The sequence below is a fragment of the Myotis yumanensis genome, unplaced genomic scaffold, assembly GCF_028538775.1.
Source record: "Myotis yumanensis isolate MYYU_CA2020_CCGP unplaced genomic scaffold, mMyoYum1.0.hap1 SCAF_5, whole genome shotgun sequence".
Lineage (NCBI taxonomy): Eukaryota > Metazoa > Chordata > Mammalia > Chiroptera > Vespertilionidae > Myotis > Myotis yumanensis.
In genome coordinates this window covers 87,921,035-87,931,085 of record NW_027223756.1, presented here as the reverse complement: position 1 = coordinate 87,931,085, position 10,051 = coordinate 87,921,035, and the positions used below count along the sequence as shown (strand labels likewise).

At 39.1% G+C, this 10,051-nt stretch overlaps 1 pseudogene; it reads left to right on the top strand.

The window, feature by feature from the left end:
- The first annotated feature begins 6,582 nt into the window (after nucleotides 1-6,582).
- LOC139011485 (putative olfactory receptor 7A2) lies at nucleotides 6,583-7,566 on the top strand (annotated as a pseudogene).
- The last annotated feature ends 2,485 nt before the right edge of the window (nucleotides 7,567-10,051 follow it).

Genomic DNA, 10,051 nt, shown 5'->3' with positions numbered 1-10,051 from the left:
TCTATCTAGAGTTTGTCCATGTGATTTATTAATAGTCATCCCAAATGCTGGCATCATGGAAAACTGTCTTCGAATTAATTTAATATGAGCCCAGTGTCAGGCAGAGACACAGACTTCTTTCGACTTCAGAGGTGCGTTGTGCCAATAGTTGGTCTTCAGACATATTCTGTCGATGCACCACTTTCTTTCAGCTTCAGGATGTCAACAAAAACAACCAAATTCACGATCAACAGTGACAGATCAAAACACATGCTTGCGATTGGCAACAACAAGAGCTTTATATGTATGGTGCATGCGTGAGTCAACATTTATTTTTTTTCCAGCTTTTTTATTTCAAGGAAAACTGTTTTAAATATAATAATGTTACATGCAATAAACATTAATATCTCAAGAAAAACTATTTTAAATATGATAATGTTACATGCAATAAACACCAATTATTCAAGAAAAATGATCTCACATATAATAATATTACATGCAATTAACATTAATATGTAAAGAATAAAAAGACTTAAAGTATAATAATATTGCCAAAACTGAACTAACATAGTATGATATCACAAAAGTTGTAGGAAATATTAAAAATCTGCAAATAACAGGATTACTTCTATTATATTCTAGTATATATATATTTTCCCTCTGGCTCTATTTTTATCAGTTTATGTTGTTCATTATATTCCACAAATGAGTGAGATCATATGATCTTTATCTTTCTCCCACTGACTTATTACACTTAGCATGATGCTTTTAAAGTCTATTTTGTTGGATATGAGTATTATTACTCCAGCTTTTTCTTTTCTTTTTCATTTGCATGGAAAATTTTTTTCCATCCTTTCACCTTCATCCTGTGTGTGTCTTTTGTTTTGAGGTGGGGCTCTCATAGACAGCATATAGTTGGGTCATGTTTTTGTATCCATTCAGCTACCCTACATCTTTGGATTGGACCATTTAATCCGTTTACATTTAGGGTTATTATTGAGAGGTACTTATTTATAGCCATTTTAATTCAGTATGGCTAGGTTTCTCTCTCTGTTTTCTTTTTCAGCAATCCCTTACAGCAATCCCTTTAGCATTTCTTATAATGCTGGCTTGGTGGTGATGAACTCCTTTAGCCTTTTTTGTCTGGGAAGCTCTTTATTTGACCATCTGTTTTGAATGATAGCCTTGCTGGATATAGTAATCTTGGTCTAAGATCCTGGCTTTCCATTATCTTGAGTACTTCATGACATCCCCTTCTAGCCTGTGGAGTTTCTGATGAGAAATCAGGTGTCAGCCTTATGTGAACTTCTTTGTAGGTAATAGCTTTCTTTTCCCTTGCTGCCTTTAAGATTCTCTCTTTGTCTTTAATTTTTGACATTTTAATTATGATGTGTCTGGATGTGGGTCTGTTTGGGTTCTTCTCATTTGGGGTTCTCTGTGTCTCCTGAACTTTTGTGACTTTTTCCTTTACCAGGTTAGGGAAGTTTTCTACCAGTATTTCCTCATACACCTTCTCTATTCTTTTCTCCCTCTCTGCCTCTTCTGGCACACCTACTATTCTAATATTGTTAGGTTTCATATTGTCCCTTAAGCTTTCTTCCTGTTTTTTAATTGTTTTTCTCTTTTTGGTTCTCTAATTGAGTGACATTTTCAACTCTGTCTTCTAACTCACTGATTTGATCCTCAGCTTCCCTTAATCTGCTGTGTATTTCTTCCAATGTGTTCTTTATTTGTGTTATGTCATTCTTTATCTCAGACTGTTCTTTTTTCATAGTTACTATATCTTCTTTCATACTATTGAGCATTTTTAATATCATTACTCTGAACTGTTTCAGATAAATTTCTTATCTCTGCTTCATTTATCTCTTCTTCTGGAGAATTTGCTAGTTCTTTCATTTGGGGGTTGTTTCTTTGTTTCCTTATTTTGGTTCTCTGTTTGGGTTTGTGACTATGTTTTAGATAGATACTCTATACCTCTCAATCTCTAATGCAGGACAGTGTTAAAGGCTGTTTTGACTATTTAGATCAGGCAAAGACGCAAAGCCTCCAAAGATCACCTCTGTCTGCAGACTAACAGGATTCTGATTTGAATTGCCCCCCAAGCAATTGTCCTCGGGTGTGGTGAGAGTTTTTTCAACAGGGTAGGGCAGTTGCTTCTGCCTGGAGGCTAATTTTTACATCTAATCTCTTAAGTGGCCTCAGGGCAAGGTGTTTTCCGATAGGGTGTGTCAACTGTCTTCCCCCCGCCCCCCCGAGGCAAATGTCTACTAGTATGTGGGAAAGATGTCCTCCACTGTGTGAGGGAATGACTCACCCAGGAAACTTGGGGTGTCTGCCTCCTGAGCTCTATCCCCCGAGTCCTTAGTCCTGGGTTCTGCTAACTTTCAGCTGCCACTCCCTGGAAGACACCCCACTGCTTTTCACAGCTAGATGTTATATGGGTACCCTCCTCAGTTTTCTGCTCTCTTCTGGGGAGTCCAGCTTCAGGATTAGATCCCAGGGTTCTCAGTGGCACACTCCCCCCATCCCCCTACAGCTGATATATCTCTCCAGGAATTCAGTTGCCATCTGTGGGTGCCCAGCCAGCCCTTTCATGCCTCCACCTCTCCTACCAGTCTCTATGCGGTCTCCACCTTCTGTCCTTGGGTATCAGGGTTCTCTCCTGTGAGTTTTCCATTGATTATTCAGGAAGCCTTTCCTTATTTCAGTTATAATTCCAGCTTGTTCCTGGAAGCATGTCCGTGCAGCATCCTCCTATTCTGCTGCCATTTTTAATCTTCAAAAGTATTGCTTTTTATGCTGTACTCATCAAAGTATGGAAGATTGATGTCCATATATAAGGGGCTTTTTTGCATTTGGGTCAATGATTCCTTAGTGTATTTTTTAATGAATTATATTTCCCTTTCTGCTTGAAAATTCCAGTGCTGTCTACAATTGTGACTCCTCCATAGCTCTAAGCAAAATATTTCTCCTTTTCTAAATTTTGTCATGTAGACGAAAAAAGCACCACATACTAAAACTGAAAAGCTCAGGGCAGGGGTGGGGGCCTGCATAGTAGCCTTAAAAAATCAGAAACCTAATGCAACCACATAAGATGCCCTGAAATTAAAACTTTCTAACTAAAAGCAGGTTATAGTAGGCAGTCATCACCTAGGCTAGAATCTTCCATGAAAACGTCAATCATTGCCTTAAATGAAGATATATTTTTATTGTTCACAATATTCCAAATGTCCCCCTTTCTCCTCTGTGCCCCAACCCGAGCCTTTCCCACATTATTGTTGATGTCCATGGGTTATACAAATGTACATATATTTGGTTAATTCCTTCTTGTCCCCCCAACTCCATCTCCTCTGCCATGTGTCAGTCTGTTCCATGTATCCATGTCTCTGGACCTATTTTGTTAATCAGTTTATTTTGTTCATCATATTCCACATAAAACTGAGGTTATATAATATTTTTCTGACTGGCTTATTTCACTTAGCATCATAATTTCCAGGTCCATTCATGCTATCACACAGGATAAGAGATAGTTCTTTTCCACAGCTACTTAGTCTTCCATTGTGTAAATGAACTACAGCTTTTTCATTCACTCATTTACTCATGGGCACTGGGTTGTTTCCAGACCTTAGCTATTGTAAATAAATATGAACATAGGGGTGCATATATTCTTCCTGATTTGGTGTTTGGGGATTCTTAGGCTATATTCTCAGAAGTGGGATCTCTGGGTCAAATGGCAGTTTGATTTTTATTTTTTTGAGGCAATTCCATACTATCTTCCACAATTGCTGCAACAGTGTGCATTCTAACCAGCAGTGTTCTAGTATTCCTTTTTTTCCACATCCAATAATATACCTGGTAGATGTCAGGTGGTAACTCAGTGACACCTAAAAACAACAAGTGATGGCAAGTATGTGGGGGAAAGGGAATCCTGGTACACTACTATTGGTAATGCAGACTGGTACAGCCACTGTGGAAAACAGTATGGAATTTCCTCAAAAAATTAAAAATAGAACTGCTGTTTGACCTCATGGTCCCATGTCTAGGAATATATCCTAAGAATCCTGAAACACCAATCAGAAAGAATATATGCACCCCTATGTTTATAGCAGGACTATTTACAATAGTTAAGATCTGGAAACAGCCCATGTGCCCCTTAGTAGATGCATGGATAAAAAAAGCTGTGGAATACTATGCAGCTTTAAAAAAAGAAGGATCTATTACCCTTTCAGAAACCATGAAGGGACCTGGAGAGTATTATGCTAAGTGAAATAAGCCATTCAGAGAAAAACAAACATCACATGATCTCACTTATTTGTGAAATCTAATGAACATAACAAGCCAACCAAAACAATAGATCCAGAGGCATGGACACATGGCACAGACAGATGGATCCCACAGGGAAGGGGGCGGGCAAAGAATAACCAAAGAACTTATATGCTTATACGCATATATGCATAATCCATGGACATAGACAATAGTGTGGTGGAGGACTGGGGCGCGGTGGGAACTGGGTGAGGGTGGGAGGGAGTGGAGGAATTGACGGACATTTGTAATACTTTCAACAATAAAGATAAAAAATCAAATAGTAATTTTTTAAAGATGTCTGTAGGGGCGTGTTACTTCTGGAGTCTCCAGGGGAGAATCCGTTTCCTCTCCTACTCCAGTTCTCATGCCACATGGCCCTTTCTCCATCTTTAAAGCCAGCTTTGTAGCATCTTTAGTCTCCCTCTGATTCCAACAATTCTTCTTTCCTCTTCCAAATGTTAGAACCACCATGATTTCATTAGTCCCGCCTACATTATTATGGCAATCTTACCTTAAAGTCAGCTGATTAGCCAACTATTCAAACTGCTACTCTAATCCTATCTTGCAATGGAAAGTAACATATTACAAGTTTCTGGGAAATATTATGTGGATATATTTGGAATCTCTGCCTACTATGAAAATTTATTCAATGATGTATTCCATGGTGTCACACAAGGGCCCTTATATTTTAAAAAATTAAAAAGGTATTTTCAGAAGTATATCGTATTATGTCACTTATAAAACCTTATAAAAATAATTTAACAATGAATTTATAACAGCTTCTAGAATGACTGAATACACTATACATTCAAAATTGCATGCAAAATGATTTCTGGTTCTAAAGACCTAGAACTACCTACACCTGACACTAACACAGCCACACCCTTCTACTCAAAGTGTGGTCCACAGACCAGCACCTGCAGCATCAATATCACCTGAGAACTTGTTTGTTTCTCTCTCATCATTGATGTTTCTAGCTCTCTCTCCCTCTCCCTTCCTCTCTGAAATCAATTAAAACAACATTTTTAAAATAAAATAAATAAAGTCAGCCAATTAACAATCCTGTTTCATCTGCTACCCTAATTTTCCCTTGCTATAAAAAAAATAACATATTTAAAACTATTGGGGAATACGATGTGAACATCTTTTAGAGGTTCTTATTCTACCTGCTACAAATCATTTTTCAGTATTATTTTGTGTCACTCAAGGGCCCTTATAAAAAGGATACAAATACTTAATCATAGCCTCTAGAATGAGTGAGTAACTATTCCTTTAAAACTCCATGCAAAGACAGTACTTGGGTCATAAGACCTAAAACTACCTGCAGCTAACTCTGACACAGAACCACAGCCTTTCTACTCAGAGAGTGGTCCTCAGGCCAGGACCTGCAGCATCATACCACCAGGGAGCTAGTTGGAAATGCAGACTCTGAGGCCTCCAGACCTGTTGCATCAAACTCTGCATTTGAGCCAGAATCCTAGGGACTGCATAGGAACATTGAAATTGGAGAAGTGCTGATCTAAACTAGGTTTTCTCACCTTTTACGATTGACATCTGTGGAGGGATAATAATTGAGGGGGGTGCTTTTTTGTGAATTGTATTTGTTTAGTGGTATCCCCTCAGACATTGCCAGACACCCTCAGGACAAAATCATTTCTGGTTGAGATCCATTGACTAAAATTATACTCAAGTCAAGGCCCATCACATACTCTGATATTAACTTTGAGCAGATCACTAAACCCTATCAGCTCCTCCCTAGGGCCTTGATCTCCCTCCCTCTCTTTCTTGAGTTCTATGTTCAAATGTCTTTTTGTTTGCAGAGCATATCTAAATACCCATAAAAAATAGAATGCCCTCGTCACGTTCTCCTCTAGACCTGCTCTCATTTTCTTCGTACGTTCTCTCACCATTTGTAATGTTATTTTGTATATTTTTATTATTGCTTTTATAGTCTTTCCCCCAGATTGAGTTGCAGAGACTATAGTTCTTCAGCACCCTCTACTCAGCACTGACACTGCTGTAACAGGGTCAGCACTCAGTTCATATTCCTGAAATGCATGAAAAAATATATCATTAAACTATAGTATACCTGAAATCTTAAGAAAAAGGAGATTGGGAGAGAAATTCCTACTCTAAAATGACACAGGAAAGTCCTAGATGGAATCAAATCCAGACCAAAATACTGAAACTAATTTCTTGACTATGGAAGATGCACTGTAGCATTAGATCCCTGTAATACTAGATTGTGTGAAAAGTCCTCATGCTCTTTTCTTCTTTGTTGGAAGTCACCCCCACTTCATGGAACCAGGGAATCTTACAAGAGTGTCAGCATTTATTCTCCTGGGTTTTTCAGGGGAACCAGAACTGCAGCCCCTCATATTTGGGCTTTTCCTCTCCATGTACCTGATCACTGTGTTGGGAAACCTGCTCATCATCATGGCCATCAGCTCTGACTCCCACCTCCACACACCCATGTACTTCTTCCTCTCCAACCTGTCCTTGGTAGACATCTCTGTCACCTCCACCACCATCCCAAAGATGCTGGTGAACATCAGACACAGAGTAAATGTATAACCTATGAAGGCTGCTCCAGCCAGATTTATTTTTTCTCACTCTTTGTAGTGTTGGATGACTTGCTATTGACTGTGATGGCTTATGATTGCTTCGAGGCCATCTGTCACCCCCTGCACTACACAGTCATCATGAACCCCCGGCTCTGTGGACTGCTGGTTCTGGTGTCCTGGATCACAAGTGCCCTGCATTCCTTGTTAGAAAGTTTACTGTTGTTGCAACTAACCTTCTGTACTGACTTGGAAATCCCCCTTTTTCTGTGAACTCAACCAGATGGTTCAACTTGCTTGTTCTGACAACTTTCTTAATAACATGGTGATGTAATTTGCAGCTGTGCTACTGGGTGGCGGTCCACTGGCTGGTATCATTTACTCTTACTCTAAGATAGTGTCCTCCATTCATGCAATCCCATCAGCTCAGGGGAAGTATAAGGCATTTTCTACGTGTGCGTCTCACCTCTCAGTTGTCTCCTTATGTTATGGAACAAGCCTAGGAGTATATCTCAGCTCTGCTGCTGCCCAAAGCTCACACTCAAGTGCAGCAGCCTCAGTGATGTACACTGTGGTCACACCCATGCTGAACCCCTTCATCTACAGTCTCAGGAACAAAGACATGAAAGGGGCTCTGAAACGATTCTTTGGGGTGGCAGCTATAAAAAACAGCTGTGCTGAGTCTGAAAACCTGCACTTGATTTCCAGGCTTCAAGACTGAAAACCAGAAATTAGGATCCTTTAATCAGATTGAGTTTGTACAACTTGCTTCTTTTATTTATTTCCTCCAATTTCCTTTTGTTTGAGTTCAACTTCTCTACACAATTTAAGTAACCATTTTATTACACTTTCTGCTACGTCTATTATACAGAGAGTCTTTCCCTTTCTCCTTTGTTCTAAACTCACATAGATATTTCCAACCTTGATCAGAAATGTCAATTCCAGTTTATTTCATAGACAATATGGATTTCTGAAGATTAATTTATTCTCAAATGACATACATCATTGTAAGGAAATGTTCCTATTTTATAGATAGAATAGCATACCTTTTATTACTCACTGGGAAAAACTTTGCTTGGTTACTCACACTATTTATATAATTTCATACAAGGAAAATCTGAGACCTCAATTTTAACTTTTATGTTTCTCATTCTTTATACATCAGTACTTCCTGATAATGTTGACTTTATCATTGTTCCTTATAAGTCTCAGCCTATTGATGGTAATGCTATAGGCTGAAAATGCTTGGACACTGGCCTTGGGCCCTGCTACTGGTTCCTCAGACCACAGTCAATGTTGTGGTTGGATGGGCTCTTGTGGTCCTTATTAAAATTGCAACAATCATGAGGCATCTATGAAATCACAAGGTTTATTACTCATAGGTCCTGGAGGACACACAGCATCCTAAGGGCCACATCAGAAGGTCTTAGAATGGGGGAGGGAGGAAAACGAGAGAGAGAAAGAGAGAGAGAGGGAGAGAGAGAGAGAGAGAATAGTTTGAGTTGGGAGGGGAGACCTGAGTGCTTCTCTAATAGCCTTGTCATAAAGCTGGCAATATTGGAGATAGATGTCTTTGAAACACATGTCACATACATCAAAAGTTTAATGTCAGGTATTTACACTAGTATCATGCTACTAGGATTTATAACTAATCTCCTCGTTTTATTGTCTTATTCAACTCAGTGTCCAGAATACCTACAATAATACCTGGGAACATTGATTATCAAGTATATATGTCCCAGTGGCTTTTGTATGGATATGAGGCAGGAGAGAAAGAAACCAAAGCCCCCACTTCTGGGCATGATCAGAGAGAAAACAGTTTAAGGCAGGAAACCCCCTGCAGTGGTTAGAGGTCACAACAACAAGAACTGACCAGAGATTGCATTGAATCTATAGATTGCTTTGGGTATTTTTTTAATTCAATCTAGTAAATTTGAAGATCTAATTGGCTTTATTAAGTGATTCATGAATCAGACAGAATCCCATCTAACAACTAAGAAATTTCTGAAGGGTTGTACAAAAGTAGAAGGTTTTACAGAAGAAGAAAAAAGAGTAGTGTAAGGGGGCTATTAATAAAAGAAAGGAAAGGATTTGGCGGGGGGTGGAGGCAGGGGGCTTGACATCTTTTGTTTGGGAGAGGAGAACAAGAGGGTTTTCTCATGCAGATTCCTTCTTCTTTCTACAGGGATGGAGAGGGCCCATGTGACAGATTACCTAACTGGTGCTTGACCAAAAGATTCCAACCTGGCTGATTAAAATTGTATTTCTGGGAGATGTAGACACTTCTATTAAATCCAGGATTAAATCTGGGTTTGGCATTCTGGACTTTCAGCATGAGTATGCCCTTTTGAGCCTGTGGTATGGCGTAACAATATTAATTTTTCCAATTAGTGAGCAGAGTACACCTTTCCATTCTTGTGTCTTTATTCATATTTTTTAAACATATTTTTATTGATTTCAGAGAGGAAGGGAGAGGGAGAGGGAGATAGAAACATCAATGATGAGAGAGAATCATCAATTGGCTGCCTCGTGCACACCCCCTACTGGGGATCAAGCCCACAACTCAGGCATGTGGCCTTGCTGGAATCGAACGTGGGACCCTTTAGTCCACAGGCCAATCCTCTATCCACTAAGCCAAACGAACTAGGGCTTTTTTCATATTTTTTTATTGATTTCAGAGAGGAAGGGAGAGGGAGATAGAAACATCAATGAATGATGAGAGAGAATCATCAATTGGTTCCTCCTGCACTTCCCCTACTGGGGATCAAGCCCACAACCCAGGCATGTGCCCTTGACCAGAATTGGACTCAGGCCCCTTCCGTCTGCAGTCCAACCCTCTAGCCACTGAGCCAAATTGGCTAACGCCTTTTTTATGTGTCTTCTTCAATAACATCAAGCAATATGTTATAGTTTTCAATGTACAGGTCTTTCACTTCCTAGGTTATGTTTACTCCTAGTATTTTATTCTTTTTAATGCAGTTGTAAATGGGATTATTTTCTTAATTACTCTCTCTGACAGTTTGTTATGAGACACCACAGATTTCTGTAAATTGATTTTGTATCCCACAATGTTGCTGAATTCATTTATTGGTTCTAATAAATTGTTTTTATTTTAAATAATTTATTGGAGTGGTTGAATGAAATAAACTGAACGTATTTAAAATGCAAAGTGTTCTGAATTAAAGGAGCCATACAGAAATTAAGAG